The 15,614-nt window shown below is 39.8% G+C and overlaps 1 protein-coding gene across 3 annotated transcripts in view; it reads right to left on the bottom strand.

Annotated features, from left to right (window-relative positions):
- LOC124159493 (discoidin domain-containing receptor 2-like) overlaps nucleotides 1–7,795 on the bottom strand; it is a 655,398-nt gene extending 647,603 nt beyond the window's left edge. For all 3 annotated transcript variants that reach the window (XM_046535354.1, XM_046535345.1, XM_046535336.1), the window contains exon 1: nucleotides 6,434–7,795. The gene's annotated coding sequence lies outside the window, so the exon portion shown is untranslated. The remainder of the gene's footprint in view (nucleotides 1–6,433) is intronic.
- Between the last annotated feature and the right edge of the window lie 7,819 nt (nucleotides 7,796–15,614).

The following is a 15,614-nucleotide window of genomic DNA, read 5'->3' on the forward strand; positions in this document are numbered from 1 at the left end:
TTAGAATAATTTTTTAAGAGCATTTTATTCATTAGTTTCTAAATGTCAGCAGGAAAAAAATTCAAATAAATTCGGCTTAATCGTTGCCCTAAACCAGATATTAATAGCATTAGTTAATGAAATATGCTTCCACTAAATATAAGTTTTTTTCCTCCTTAAGGGACAAATGGATCTTTTAATCATAGCAATTGCTAGCTTTGGAAGAGAAGACGCTTTATGGGTATTCAGAGGTCCAAAGAAAACTCCTACGACAGGCCTTTCGGCTCTCAAAGAGAAATCAAGTTATGGTACTGGCTTGCGGTAAAATGAGTTCGAAAAGACAGGAAGAAAAGATGCATCTCACGACATGAGCGACAAACATACCGCCAATCTCTGCGTCACGAAAAAGAAAAAAAACCCTAGCCGTAAATTTTTTTTTCAGAGCTCCCTCGTTCAATACATCAAAATTATCACTTATTCGAACTTTTTCTTCGACCTAAGCACACACTTCCAAGCCCTTCGACAACCCATCGGAATTTATGTTCGCTAGAGTTACCTACAAGATTATTTGGAGTCCTGTTCACTAAGGAAGCTTGGCACTTGATCACAGAGCAGATCAGCGACGCAGAAATCAACCAGGTGGTCGAGGGCATCCGATTACCTCCGACGACAATCCGAGACTAGTCCCTGCGACAGAGCGGAATCTCTGGAATTAGTCGCGAATTTCTCGCTTCCGATGAATGCGATGCACGCAGTGCGTGCGGCATTGGGGAGTGGAGGCGGACCGCGCGGCCGTTCCCAGAAAATCAAGCCAGTGCAGCAGTGTAATTCTAATCAGGAGCCACAAAGTATTTCTCTGCGGATCGAATGCGGACAGTTGATCAGTACCAAGCGTGCGCGGGGGCCGGCAGAAAAACCCCTCGGCCTCCACAGCTGGGAATGAATCATCCGGCTTATCGAACGGGTGTCCCTCACTCGTCAGCGCGCCGATTGCAAAGGCACGACCACGCTCCGCTCATCTGTTTTTTTGACCTATATTCTGTCTCCGATTCCTACTCAACAGTCAGAACAGACACATACCGGAATACGATGAGAGAAAAGGCTGGGGGTGATCTACACCGTGCTTTCAAGCGTAACTACAGCACCCTTTCACTCGAAAAATATTTTCACTACGTACACGTGAAAGTTAGCTTTTCATAACAAATACAATGAGAAGTAAAGTCAAATTAAACATATCGAGTACAGGTCTGTGTTAGTTAATCAAAAATATCATTTTCCAACGTTTTGGAGTGAAATTAACTACACTATCAGGGCTTAGAAGTTTTCTTAAATACGGAAACATACTCATCAATATATTAACAAGGTAGCCGCTTTTGTCTTCGCATTTATCTGAAAAAGTAAACGTTAAAAATACATGATCCAATATTATGAGCATAATGGTTATCGCTACATCAATAATGGATAATATAAGGAGATGACGTGATAGCTAATGATTCACCACAAATCACTCAGTGCAGCCATCCGAAGGATTGATGAGATATTAAGAGTTTAGAGCATTAAGGGTGTGGTTAAGCTCACTGCAAACAAGGCCGCATTCAAGTATGTGCGAATTTCACTTATTGAAAATACAGAAGAAGTTCTCCTTTGGTAACCTCGAATAAATAGCATTTTTGCAGAACTTATCATAGGCTTCATCTGGATTTGGAACTGGGGCTCTTCAGTCAGAAACCCAACTCTCTATCCACTAATCATATCAATATCTCGCAATTATATCACATACATATACATATATATTTATTATATTACTATCACGCACAGCAAAAAATGAAGTAAAAATATTTAAAACAAACGCAAGACGAAAATAACTAAATTAATTTTTTATAGCAATGAGCAATGGCAATCCCTCCATAAAAAATAAATAAATTATCTAACTAGCATTGAAAGTATGTAATTACTTACTTCAATTTTTATATTTTTCCGATTTGTATTGCAAGATGTACATTTAAATAACGTGCCACATAGGAAAATTAACAAATGAGTGTGCTTATGTCATTTCTGTGAAGCAGTATAATAAAATAAGCTATAATAATGAATGAGTAAAAATTTCATGACGATTCATAAAAGATTACAGAAAATATATCGGCACATGCAAGTAGTTTTGTTTTTTACATTTTTGGTTAATTTCAAACAGCAACTGCCGTCATAGATCCTATATTCATTCCTTATGTGAAGGTGAAGGATATTGCTGATTGAGCGGCATCATTTAATTTTTCTGCTAAGGGCACTCATACGGAGCAGTGCATTTGAACGGAGCTCAAGATACATTTCAAAACATAGAATAACGGAAACTTACAGAAATGGGTTCAAGGAAGATAACATAATAATCCACTTGACAAATGCGAAAGCAAATCGTTCAATTGAAAAATATATTTCGACGCTTTAATCTTCATTTTGGGAATGGTTGCCAAGGCAACCAAACCACTGTTAATGGCGTAATGAGCGTACTTTTTGTCTATTACTTCTCTTTAAACGATTTATTGAGTGAATTTTTTTTTCTATTTTCAACCCTTATGGATATAATTATTGAACATGTGACACAACTATGTCTCTTAATCAATTAAAACCCACTTGAAGAATTTAAGCGCTAAAATACCCGCTATCGTACCACTCACGCACGTTACTAACGTTAGCCGGGAACGAAATCGATGCAAATTTTTGATAAACACACCGCTGAAATTACTAGCACCGAAATCTTAAGCCTTCCGAGATCAGTCTCATGAAGGCAGACAAGTAATTGAAATTTCCGATTTGATTAGCGATTGTCGGAAGGCGGCGACTAAGTGACCAAGATACTGCCAGACCCCGCATAAGACGCAAGACCTATAAATTAGTGTTCCGTGCACAGCCTTTGCGTGCACCTCACGATACGTGCGAAGGCAAACACACCGCTCGCGCCTTACCGCTTCAACTTTCTCAATTAACCGACCTGAAAGTCAAATCTCACAAAGTTTACTAATTAAAGCCATCCCCGGGGAGTCCATATAACTTCGTAATAACTCATTACGCGAAGCGCGAACGCTGAATTTTCATCACGCGTGTTAATGCGACGAAAAATCTGATCATACCCCATCACCACCTCGCCCTCTCGGCAGTTAACAGTTTGAATATTTTTTTTAATAATTCACACTAGATTAATCTTTTGAAGCTAGATAGGTAGAGATCTCTCCTTGGCCCCAGGTGGCAGTTAAAAAAAAAAAAGAATCGCGCTCTCTTTGACGCATATTGGATGAGGCAGTCAACTGCGTTTGATGGTTTAACGTGAAAAGGGGTGTAATATACACAGGACGAAAAAATATTTTTCCCTCCTCCGTTGAAATGAGTGCCCTTCCAAGCCACTGGTTTCAAGGGAGAGGAGTTTTAGGAATTCAATAACGTTTAACGGCAGAAATGTTTCCAATTTCAACGGGTTCACGCTTGACTTTCTGTCGCCAGATGAGTTTGATGTGGACCTCAGGCAGTGGCTTCCTGTCATATCAAAAACTGAAGCATACTGTTGATCCGCATTAGAATAATGAATGCCAAGTCACCTGGAAAATAAACCTCTTTAATAATACGCTATTTATCGTCGTACTATAAGTTAAAAAGATCAATGAAGCAACTTCAATGAGAAAAAATATTCACTGCCAAGGATTTGACGACAAAAACTCGTTTTATGTTTGTCCTACAAGCGCGAGGAATACCATATTCTTCACTAAAAAAAAACATTATACCTAAATATGTTTTTCAATTGTCTTAATAGAACTGTACCCAATTCTTAGGGTGTAAGATATTTCCATGATCAATGATGTACTTAGATTTTAATTCCTTTTGACAGAGCAGAACAAGGCAAGTACAATGGATAAAATTTCATTACAGCACATAGTACCGTCCATGAAGCATATCGCAACATATTGCAATGTAAAAATTACTACGCTGGCATGTAAATTAAATTTTTATTCAAGGCAAGTCACATATTTTTATTTGCAAATGGAAATTATCCAATAGCCATTCAATACAGTTTTTACCACGCAAGATTGGGATGTATCTTAAAAATGATAAATAACTATAAATTATGGGATTAGATTTTATAAAAATTACCTAGAAATTACACTTACGGGGAAGTAATGGCTCCGAAAGGCAACAGAGAAAGTGAAATGCAGCAGGCTATGTGCTGATTCAGGAGTCAAACAGGATGTTGAATAATACGATGTAAATTATTCTTTCATGTAAAATTTCAAGATATTGATCAAAATTTCTCAGACGGTGAATTCCGAAGAAAATTTTAAATAAATTCACTATTGGATTACAAACGTTTCAATAAAATCTATAACAATGGAAAATGAAGTATATGCGATTTCTATTTATCGGTTAAACATTCTAAACCGTTTACGTCTGTTGCACGGGCATCAGGTTTAACGGTGTAAATAATTAAATTTAATCATTTCAGTACAAAGAGACATTAGTTCACAAGATGGGTATTCGAAGTTTAATTTGCTCAAAATAACATAATGTTATTAAAGTAGGTATCATCGATGATCCACGAATGTATTTTACCGAAATGTATTGATTGGTTACACGGGCTATGCTCTACCCGAAAAATACCTACCTGAAATTAATTCCACAGAGTATAAAAAATGTTAATATTGCATTATATTTCGCCCTGGTTACTGGCAATGGAGATTAGCTGGAGCGCGATCACAGATGATTCCAGCCCGCGGCGTCCGAACGGGAAAAAAATGCCGTGATCGTCCGTCAATGTTCACTGTTAACTTGAGTCTATGGAGCCACCCTACCGCATTAAAAGCACCATTTTAGTAAAAAATTAACATAAGAATATCAGCAAAAATTGTTCAGGATTTCCATTTCACATCCAGGGCAATCAAGATGAGCAGTAATAAGCGAATATCCGTCTAAACTGATGTAATTATGGTAAAGTGTACCTTTGTATGCCGTAATAAAAACAATGCGTAAATAATCAATACCTTGGAAGAGATAAAAGAACCACGCTAAAATAATGTTAGCAACATGGACCACTGGGACACTAACGGGTCCGATCATACTACTTATCTCGGAGGTAACTTACGCTAAAATTGAGGCGTGGAATTATGATCCATGGCACTAACTACAACCGATGTCATCTAAAATATACTTATAGGAGAAATACCACTCTATAATCGAAAATAAAGTAAAATAAACTTGTTTCTGCAAGTTTCACGGTTCCCACACCACTTTATGAAGGTTTATTTTCTCCGCTTGGCATAAAATCCAAAGACTTCATATTATAATAAGTTATTCCGATTTTTGGAAGAATAGAGTAATTCGGCCCTGAAATTACTCATCATTGATATTTTATATAGAAAATACTTAAATAATTAAGTATCGAAGAATTCCTCAAAATTTAAACAATTGAATGAGAATAATGGACCTGGTTTAATATCCCCTTAAGTAACAAAGCGGCCGCGCTAATAAAATTACCATGTCACTGAATTGAAATCCCCGTGAAAATATTTGATTAATGCATGTAGGTGTATCATATATAATATGCATTACCAACATCTTCACACGCTAACGAACGTTATGTTTTTCCTGAAAGTTGTGCTTTCGGAATGTCTAACTAATTTAATCAATAGCGGTGAGACAAACCTCCATTGATATCGTCTCTAACATTACGCAGGATGAAATAGATATCGCTTTTATTATATACCGTAATATTAACTCTCTGGTTCGTGAAGGCATTGACAAGAGGACATAGATAGACACAAAAATCGCACAAATGGAGTTTCAAAACAGCACTATCGATTTTGCTAAGTAAGCATCAAAAAATTAATTCCAAAATCCCAAAATCAATTTTCACCAATACAAACGATAAAGTCAAGGCCTCAGAATGAGCATTAATTTAAAAATTATCAAGACCAATTCAAAACCCTCAACTCGAAAAAAATCATAACACGACACGATCTGACATGAGTATAAAGCGATCGAAATTTCATCACGCTGAAAACTTATACCCTATCCACATGCTTTCTTAAAAATCGATTCTTCGCGTTTCTCTGAATAGATTGGACGGTGACAACGAGAATAAGCTCCCGATTCCATCAGCAGTCTTCGTAAAACTGCCTGAAATTTATGGCCTTCATACAGAATCCATGAAGTTCATACCCTCAAATTTTCATTGACGAAGAAATCACAGGGAAAACGCAATATTACTAACAATGAGACGTAGTCCGCAAGAGTCTCCATTTTAATATGGGTATGGAATCTGGTTGAAAAATCTTGAATTGATTTAAACATTTTCGAAATTGGCAAGAAAGGTATGCAGAAATACGGCTACAGAAAAGAGCGAGACTAAAGCCAAAGGAAGGATCAATCGTAGACGAGAAAGTAACACCACCACAGCGATCGGTAGTCCACTCACCTCAGCAGAAACAGCCGATGGCAGGAAGAGGGGCTCTCCCCGTCGAAGGCGGCCAAGTGCTGGCAAGCGCTCTCAGGAATATCGCGGGACGCTAAGCCACAAGATGCAACATGTTACACCACAGACGAGGGCGAAATCGAGGAGGATGAACCTGAGGCACAAGTGCCGCTCTTCGTGTCCGACGATCCGTCAAAACCGCGAAGGAAATTCCTTCGATTCCAAGACGGCGACACGGAAAGCTCACCGACTGCTCCCAAGGCAGTTCCGCGCACTTCCCCCCCGATGAACTCGCATAAACTCCCGACGGGGATCGGCGTGAACAACGACACCTAGCTCTGCTCTCACTCACAAACCTTAGGGCAAGACTTGATACATCTCTTCTACCCTTCGCGTAGCTCGAAAGAAGCGGACACAAACGTTACGCGATGGATGTCAAGATCCATTCGTTGAGAAGAAACTATAACAGCGACTCACACACCACAAAAACATGCGGCCAGTCCGGGAGGATTAAACACAACACGCTCTGTGAGTTGACTGGCCTAGTCACCTTGTCGACAAACCTCCGCGACTGGCGACCTTAGGGGAGGACACAGGAGTCACACGAAGTTGAGGGGGGATATGTATGAGTGGGGGTGGGGAATCGTAGACAAATGGTAAAAAAAACAATTGAGGGGAATGGGGCGTGTGCGGGAAAATAGAATAGGGGGAGGATACGGGGAGGAAGTGGGCAATCAGTAACAGGGGACTATATGGAATCGGGCGAATGGGTAAATGAGCCAGAGGGGAAAGTCCTACTGGGTCATCCCTCGCCAATGAAAAACGAAGTGCTCCTATTAAAACACACCACACGCAATCAACACACGTAAAATTAAAATTTAATAAAACTTTTATTCTCCAGGCTTCACTCCTCCAGTCCCCCTAAAATATCCACTCGATCCAACAAGGAAAATATACTTTCAAAAAAACATATCCTTATCCCAACTCGCTGTCACCGATGATAACACACTCTTTCTTGTTTCAAAAGACACGTAGATGTAACTGTCACGGACGGATGTCACGTCTCGTAGACCCTTCCGACACCGTACATCTCTCCCGTTTCTACTTCAATCACGGAGATAAGACGTTTTAATCAGACGACACCACCCTCATGAGTGACCGCAGTCGTCGTCGAACCAGGCAGCGAAGCCTTGCCGACTGACAAAACAAACCGACTGTTATCTCCGCACGCCGCGCCGCCTTCCCTCGCGGTCGTAAGCAAGAGCCGGCACTGCGACGAACGAGTCGGCCACCACCAGCTCGGTCAGCGGCAGACGAACAGCTGAGCCACCGGCAAGACTGTCGAGTCTCCCGCCAGCCGCAGGACTGAAGTAGTTCGGCCGTCTGCCTTGCGCCACGCGAGGAGCGCTGCGATCAGCGGGACCTGCCGGCTATTATGTTCCAAATCCGTCCGCCCCGACGTGAACCTCTCCTCCCTCCGTCGCCTCCGACCCCCGCTACGAGACTCGCTAGAGTGTAGTGGGCTCTGCATCGTAGATCGCGAAGTCCTCACGTGTTGCGGAGCTGTAAATGGGCGTTCCTTCGACGAGTTAGGCCAGCCATTTCTCTCATCCCCGCGCTACAATTATGTGCCTTCAATTCAACTGCCCCAGAGTAAATTCGAGCAGAGCGCTCAAGGTTGCAGTGCAGTAGCCAAAAAAAACTGTCGACAACATTGAATAATAACATGGAAAATGGAAAATATTAGAAAAAATAATAAAATAGACTTCATTCAAATTAAGATCCTTATTTTTCTTGATTACTTAGTTTGGTGGAACTCGAATGTTTAATCGAAATTGACAATATGCATGCAAAACCGGCCGTTTCAAGTCATACAGCGCTATCAATCAGCCAATCAGCAGTCCTCAAGGACTACGAAAATACGAAAGGGTGGAATAATTTCATTTGGGATTATTAAATTTCAATTTTGGCTGTATTCGCATAAGCCGAAAGTCGCTCTTCTTTCTCAAGGAATCACGGTGATCGGAAATGAAATCAACATGCCTCGTTTTGCTACTTATATATCGCATCAGAATGCCAAGAAGATATGCTAAACTCACATTGCACATCTGAAGAACTGTTACAGGAATGCAAAAAATTAAATTTAATCACTAGAAAAGCAAGGCGATTGTATTCGGGAAAAATATACATCATGGGATAAGCTCATAAGAAAAGAATCGAAGCTTTCGATAACTAGTTCTGGCGGTGAGTGCTGAATATCAAATGGACGGATATTATGAGAAACGATGAGATTTCCCAAAGAAGAGGAAAATATAGGTAACAGTGGAGCTTCATACGCCAGAAAAGGACTCAGAGGATAAGCTACATTATATGGTAGATATTAGGGATGAGTCAATTGTCGATTCCACCGATTCTCGGACACGCAATCGGAATCGAGAATAGATCGGCTGAAGACGATTCCGATTCCATCGATTCCAGGAAGATAAATCTTTTGAAAGTAGACTTGTTAAGCTTAAAGAGTGAAGCCTGGGGAAAAATACCGCCACACACCCGAGCCATTTTCCACTGTACGTTATTTAGTTATATATTTGTGCCTGAAACAGTTTAAATGTTTACTATATTATTAAAGCTGAGGAAATATTACTGCAATAATAATTTGCTATTTTTAAAAGTATAATTTTTGGGCCACTTAATTGTCTTTGTTATTTTACTCCACTGAATTCTTTAATTTTAATGACAGCAATGCTATTGGCATATCAACCAATATCTCACCTGTTTGTATGAATAAGAATCGATGAAACCGGAATCGGTAATTGATTTGAATGAATCAAAATTGGAATCGGAATCGAAAAAAAGTGGAATCCACTCATCCCTAGTAGATATGCAATGAAGGGAAAAATAAAAGAAGTCCTCAGGCTTAGTAAGCCCTATACTATAAGTCCTAATGCACTTGGGGAGGACAAATGACACAAGGAAGAAGAACATAAGGGGACGGACAGTACCAGATAGCGAAAAGGAGATTCGGAAGGCTGCAGTGCAACAATAATAGGAATATGAATAAATAACCTCACTGTCACATGCGATTCAAGCTTCAGAAAGAGAAGCATTCAAAAGGATATTTTTCGTGAGATTTACCTTCCACGCCGAGGCACCTTATTCGTCCACCATTTCCCACCAGCTCGTTGAGTTGTCCCCTTTTTTCTCGTCCGCCACAAAGCATTCGGAGTTGATAGTGTTGAGGATAAAAAATAAGATTGGAAAGGTGTGTCCTCCGTGGGCGCCAACAATCTCCTCCCCTCTCCCACTGCGAAGCCATCTAGCGCCAAAGCGACGGACTAAGATTTCGTGGGCGTTATTTCGAAGATTGGTGGTAGGGATATGAGAGCGAACAACATCGGCCAGTTAGCGATGAAAGCTGAGCGGACAAGGGGAGAAATCTTGTCCGTATACATTTCAGAAGAACAATTCATTATCAATCCGGAGTGGTTTCCTCCCTTGCGTACGGTAGCACATCAATATCTTTTAGGTTTTATGAGCCCTTGGCGGATAAGGTTCTGTTGCCACTGTGGAGCCCAACTAAAATACGGCTACCTGACTTGCAACACAGGAAATGTTCCAAGCAATAATGTTCCCGTGGCGGCTAAAGTACATAACTTTACCCGTTAGAGTGCAATTCATTTTGCAACCAGTGTCAACTTTGTTAAGATGAATAAACTAAATAATTCCCAGTCATAATTATACAGCAGTGACACAAAGAAAAGCAGTACTTCTTCGATGGACAGTATTTTTATTTAAATTACGCCTGCAAGACGTAATATCTTTAATTCTTTATTATGACCAGCGTCTTGTTTGCATACCACGTGGAAGTTGTTCCCCATTCTTCAATTTTTCGTATATTCTTGTTTTTCCAGTCTCCGACAGTCATAAAATGGCACCTGATTACCGAAATTAAAAGTTATTCATATCTATTTAAGGATAAAGTAGAAATTATTTGGGCTTTTATTTGCATTTCTGCCATTACATTCCGAAAGGTATTTGCCACCATGCATTCTAAGACCTTGTGAATGTGTCAACATTTTCAGTGGGATACGATAAACTAAACAAGGTAATCTGAAATTAATTTTGTTATGGTTTGACGAGAATTTCTTGGAATTTAATGTACCTATATTCGAAGGTCTACCAAGCAAGCTACAAAAATTTAATGAACTGTATTTAACGAATAACGTGAGAAACTGTGAAAACATTCTTGTTTACGGTGTCAATTTTTGGGGTATAAAACTGGTACCAATCTAAAAAATATTATTTGCAGTTACTGGATTATTAAAAAGCAAATACTTCAAGCGCTTGAAAATTAGCAGTTCAGTCACGTAGTTTAGTTTTCAAGGGTTGCGTGAATATCAATAACCAATTCAAGCACGGCAAGCGGTTGTAAAAACTTCTGCGATAATTATAGCATACATTTGGCGCCAAAATTCCAAAAATTCAAAAGATATTGTTGTGTTCACATAATGTCAATCACTTCTGAAACCTGAAAATCGTTTTAATGAAAAACACATTTTTCAAAGCATACATTTATTTTTGTATTGTAATAATATTGGTAAATCTATACATAACTTTAATTATGAAAGGAGACAGGTGAAAATAATGGAACCTTCTGTCGTAAATAGGAGACGAGTGATGTGACAAGGGTGAGGCCTTGGCCTAACGCAGAAATTAGCCAAGTTTTGGAAAAGGTCTGGAAGAAGCATCATAATAAACAGTTTCACCGCGGTAGGAGCTAGGTCTCTGTCATACTCCTCCGTTTAATAATATCATCATCATCATCATCACTGGTCAACAATCCTAGGGTTGGTTTTACGCAGCTCTCCACTCAGTTCTCCTATCAGCTAATATTTTCACACCTACGTATTTCTTCTTTTTCATATCCTTCTTTATACTTGTTCAATATATTTTGTTCGAGGTCTTCCTTTTCCCCCCTTGCCTTCTACTTGTCCCTCGACGATTGTCTTCATCAGGCCATCATGTCTCAAAATTTGGCTTATAAGGTTGTTCCAAGTAATTTTCTATGTGCTTGTGTGGTGAAATTTCCGAAAAGGCGCGAGAGTCAACACCTCTAACATACCACAAGGTATAATCACAAATCCATTCCAATAAATGGAAGGAGCATATTGCTATTTTATGAATTTTAGCTCAATTCTATATTGCTTTAATGTGGACGAACTAAGTCAACGACAACCACTAAAAATCATTTGTATGCTGCTGAAATATACCTGCGTAAACAAACTCGGCTGCTATCCGCAACTTTCACAGTATTGAAAAAATAATTAGTTTGGAAAGTTTTTTCTCCTTAACGAAAATTTCACAATTGAGTAGAGTTCCCTTGAGGGCGTCCTTTAGCATCGAATTCGAAACCATGAATTGTAGATGAAAAATCACTTATCCAGCCGTTTAATTCGTAAAGTCCTTTTTACTATCCCGCAATACCGAATCGTATCCATGACCGACTAAGAGCAGATAAATTCATGGAATTTTGCGCATAATGTTAGAAAAAAGTGTTAACCGCTACAAAAATTAGGAATGACTTGCATACCTCCGCATCCCAAACTAAGTTCTTATAACCACACCTCTTCTTGCTTCGACCACCACCAGACCCGGAAATCTCCAGGGCATAAGAAGAATCGCATTACATATTTTCCCACGGTCAACGGCAACATTTCCTCCGGTAGTGGGGGCCATTCTTATTTATGTTGTGGCACCAAATGGGAAGGAAATGGAACGGTGTTACATCTCCCCCTGACCGCCGGAGAGCGGCATTTTGTCCGTTACAGGATGGGTCGTACGAGGAGAAACTTGGCTGCCACCCATCCCACCGCCGCAGTGATTACATCCTCTCTTTTTTACGCATCAACCTCGCCTGCTTTCTTTTCTTTCTGCTCTCCCTCGCTCACGATCCGCCTCTCCCATTGCGGTTTCAGTATGCGTGATGGCATCCGAGCCGAGGCAGGAAGGAGAGTCTGATTATGAGTCATCGAAGGGCCCCATCAACTCCAACAACACGGTGGATGAAATAATAAGAAAAAAAGAGAAAATGAACGAAGAGTAAAAGGCCAAGCTTGGTGCGCGCAAGTAAAGGCTCCCATGCAATCTATCCCTTGACACCTCCACCTTCCGCCTCATCTCACTCGGCGTCCCACTCCTCCGCGTCATTAGTCCACTCCATTCACCCCCTCCCTGCCTCCCTGGCAATTCTCCTTGTGCCACCTACCCGTTCCGCGCATACTCTCACCAGCGTACACACCCACTTTATACGCCCGATGCTTACTTTTAATTCTCCCATCGTCGTCCTCTCTCTCTCTCTCACTCCCTTGACCCTTCATCTACTCCAACACCTTGTCCTGCCGATCAATGCACCTGTCCTTCAAGTAAAAACGCGTTCGATCGAAAGAATTGACGTCAATAGCATTGGGGACAATAGTGCATTCACTTAGATTTGAAGTGCTTACTGACTTAACGCCCTCCATGTCAACGCAATGAAATGTCAAATACTAAGTGCCAAGGCAACTGGATGTAATCCAATATACTTTCCTGTGCGATAATCTCTGCGACTTAAGCCACCTATCTCAACAACGGAAACTAAGCTTATCAGAAACAATAAAATCTAATATGCAAGAATTGCCATGAGAAAAAAAGTCCCCTGGACCGGGAATCGAACCACGGACCTTTGGCTTTCCGAGCCAATGCGCAGACCACTACGCTATACAGGTTCTTTAAATCCCATGGCAATTGTAGTGGTCTGCGCATTGGCCCGGAAAGCCAAAGGTCCGTGGTTCGATTCCCGGTCCAGGGGAATTTTTTTCTCATGGCAATTCTTGTATATTTTACCGCCGTTCACGCGGCAGGGTTTGAAATATTACAAATAAAATCTAAGTTAAACTAATTTGCCAATAAGGGAGGGTGTCCACAGAGACACAATTTAAAAATATTCCGAGTATTCCATGCCCATTGGGTAGTAATCATTGAGGGTAATTGAGGGTTCGCAATTCTATGCGTAACATCGCAACCTTACGGCTTGCCCTCGTTGCTAATGATGGTGAGTTCTTTCAGACACATTCAAGTCATCCCAATCACATAGTGTGTAAACATACCTCCAAGATATTCGATATATTCCCTTATGCAAACATGTAATTGAATCATATGGTAAATACTAGCACAGACATGATCACATTTCCCTACCCTTGAAAAATAACAACATAGTGCAACACAACACATTCTAAAAAGTTTCAAATAAAATATTTCTTAGCATAACATTCAATCGGAAAACAGACAATACGCCAGAAAGTACTGCATTAGCCTAGGATTGTGGGTAGCTAACTGTAGTGGTTAGCCCAGTGCAGTTCTTCCAAATTTCCGAATTTGTGGACACCATGTTATGGCAAAAATTTCATATCATTACTGAATAAACAAAAAAATTCTTTCATTGTACCACAATTCTCTTTTTTGACTGTTTTCCTCAGAATATCAGTCGGTAATGAAGCTATTCCTTGAATGTAATATCTCAGAGAAATATGCAAATGAAACTTGGATATTTTGTACGAGAGGTAAACTGCCCACTCAACGTACCTATATGAAATGTCCACCTGCGTTTATTTCATTGTTTATTCAAGCAGGATGTTTCTTAAACTCACATTAGCAGCTAAACATAAATAATAATGAAAAAAGTTAGTTAATAATGGGTGAGACTTATAGAATGTCAAATGTCATTCTTGTGAGCAATATTTACACGCTGGAAAAATATCATTATTTCGTCATAATTATAAAAAAACAACTACAATTGCAGAGTGTGATACACCTCCATCCAAGAGGAATTTTGGAATCATTCAAACAGCATAAAAAAGTGGATTAAGAAACTGAAAGTGCAGACGAATAATAATAAAGTAAATAATAACTATAAATTCCATTTAAAAATTCATTGTCATATTTGTTTATTAGATTCTAGGAGAGGCACGTTTGCACCCTCAGCCAAAATCCGTACGACTACGATTCCCAAATACTCATATTTTCTATGAAAGGTACATATTGATCACAAAGAGACGTTGGTAGAGTAGCATAGAGCAGTGGGTTCACTACTGTGTGCGTGTAAATTTTAAATCCCAAAATTCAATAATCCGTGAATTACTCGCGAAGTTAAAAAAAAACCTCCTAAGTAAGTGCAGAGTTGAATGTTTACAGGGTCTTAATAGTCCACTCAAGTATTGAATAGAATTATTGACAAAGGGAGCACAGTCAAAATAATATAGTTGCAAATAGTATGGCGCCAGGAAACATCTTTACCATTATAATTATACTGTCAAGGAAGTGGTGAGTTTGTTTTCAACCTCTAAAAAGGGTATGGAAAGAGAATCTATAGGTACTTTAAAGCTCTTACGACGAGTCTTAATAATCCACCATGACTCCAATTCATATTTCATTTGGAACAGAATGCGAAGTTTATGAGTGAGTTGCATTCATGCACAGGTGCTTGATCCGCTTACCGATAAAAGCTGCGAGCAAGAGAACGCGGAACGTGGGCGCTAAGTCCGCCTCGGTGGTACGGAATACAAACAGATTTTCCACTGGATTTCTGAAATGGATGTACAATCCCACAAAACAAAATTTATTCCATTGGTGCCTCAAAATTTATTTGTCTTCTACTTTAACTCCATCTTAGGTTATCAAATACTTCCTCATATTTCATAAAAATGAATTCAAATTCAACGAGCAGTCGGAAAAATTAGCATTACTAAGGATTCATTTCACCACAATTTTCTCTAATGTTAACATGAATCGTAAAAAAAAACTGTTAAACTAAAATTGCTTGCTTAGAATGAAAAGAATAAATATTTCCGCAATGCTTGGGACCCACAAGCACAATAAAACTGATGAACTCTGATGTTGATGCCAATTAACACCTTGAGTGCGGCATGACGTGATATCACGTCATGGTGCGCTATCCCCTGGTGCTGATGACGTGATATCACGTCATGCGTACCCCGAGGGTTCCGGCCCTCCGTGAGTGCTCGGTTAAGTTCTATTATGACATTTTGCCCCCCTAAGTTGCTCAGCAGGGATCTAGCAGCGCATTTGTGGACGCCGTTTCAAGCAACCTTTCCTGGGAGGATCGGGAGAATTTTTTTCTTTTATCTTA

The sequence above is a fragment of the Ischnura elegans genome, chromosome 1 (genome assembly GCF_921293095.1).
Source record: "Ischnura elegans chromosome 1, ioIscEleg1.1, whole genome shotgun sequence".
Taxonomy (NCBI): Eukaryota; Metazoa; Arthropoda; class Insecta; order Odonata; family Coenagrionidae; genus Ischnura; species Ischnura elegans.